The sequence below is a fragment of the Aplysia californica genome, unplaced genomic scaffold, assembly GCF_000002075.1.
Source record: "Aplysia californica isolate F4 #8 unplaced genomic scaffold, AplCal3.0 scaffold00368, whole genome shotgun sequence".
Taxonomy (NCBI): domain Eukaryota; kingdom Metazoa; phylum Mollusca; class Gastropoda; order Aplysiida; family Aplysiidae; genus Aplysia; species Aplysia californica.
The window spans coordinates 34,741-36,466 of NW_004797638.1; positions in this window are offsets into that span (position 1 = coordinate 34,741).

Below are 1,726 nucleotides of genomic sequence, written 5' to 3' on the forward strand. Positions count from 1 at the left end.
GATGTGCATGCGCTTGACAGTCATTTCTCTTTTTTGATTGTATCCTTAATAATACATGAAACTAAGTAAAAATTAATTAAAATGTATGATTTATTCAAAACGTAAATCTCAAAATCAATATATTAAGGTTCTAATAGACGTATATTTAGATCTATTTTAACATATTTCCCTCTCCCACCATGAAGTGCGTAGTAATATGTCTAGGAAACATTCATGTAGGCCAAGAGCCTTGGCCTTGTGTTTTCCTCTTCCTGACTTCCTTCGTTCGTGTTGCGGTGTGCAAGAAAGCAATAGGCCTACCCAGAATCGTGTCGTTTTCGCTTCGCGAGCTGCATGCGTTATGCGCTTCTAATCTTATTACACAACACATTTGAATTGGAAGCAGATCTAGACTCCTGCATGGAAATGGTTTTTCTTGTTGTTCAACTGTCTGTCTGCTTCGGAACTCCCTCTCACTTCCACTCTTTTGACTTTTGTTGCAAAGCGCATAACTTTTATTTTTTCTTGACAAGATAACTACAGTAGAAACCATATAACAGGCCCGCTAATAACAGGGATCCGGTAATAACAGAGATGTTTAAAATCCCCGTTTCTTCCTACTATTTGTCTCTGTTAAAAGTTATCGGCAATAATAACAGGGTCTCATCGAGCCCAACCGGTAAAACCAGGGACAAAGGCTTGTTAACAATGTGTAAAAAGTAAGAGAAAGAGACAGAGGACGACCGGTCGGCCTAGATCTAAGCCTACTTCTTTCATTATGGTCACCAACGATGTCAAGCGCAAGAGAAAATGTCTTTCAATTGACAAAAAAATACGAAATAATCCAGACCGTTGACAAAAAGCAAGCTCCACTGGCAGAGATTTGTCGTCAGTTCGACATTTCACAAGGGCCGATTCCCACCATTATCAAGGATAGAGAGAAGATAGTGGCAGCATACTCCAAAGAAAAGTTTGATCTGGATTGAAAGAAGATGAAACTACCCGATGCAGATGTTGTGGATCAAGCTCTTCTGGTGTGGTTTAAGGACACAAGGAGAAAGTCGGTGCCAAACCCATGTTCGTGGGCACTTGTGGCCAGGGAAACTACCTATGAATAAGTACAACTAGATTAGTCCACAAATGCCCACTTTCCTTGCATTTCGGATTTAACAGTGATCGGATATAACAGGAGTTTTTCTAACTCCCACCTTCCCTGTTATATCAGGTTTCCACTGTATATGTACTAAATACATGACAGCTCTCTTTGTCATGCAAGCACAGCACACACTTTGTCTATATATATATTCTTTGTTGTTTTCTCTTCTTTTCATTCCTTCCATATTCCAAAGTAAGTAGGCCTATTGTTTTTGCGGTTGGCTTTTGTTCAGTGGTTGTTATAGTCTATCCATCCATCTGCTTTATTCGATTCTATTTTTGTTCCATCCAAATCACTGCATCGCAGTTACATAATGCATACATGTATTACTTGTGTATGTTAATAAGTCAATAAGTGGTTCATGGGACTACGGATTGGTGAATATTTACTAATTTTTTTGTTTGTTTTCCCCAGACTTGATTTATTCATTTAAAGTAATAAGAATATAATTATCTCGATCTGCTTTAAATTAATGTTTATTACACGATTTCAGTTTTTCGTTTTCCTTCTGATGTCGGCGTTGTGTTAGTAATCAATCGGCTTTTCACAATTACTAAGCTTTGCACAATTACTAAGCTTAGAAGGGGGCGG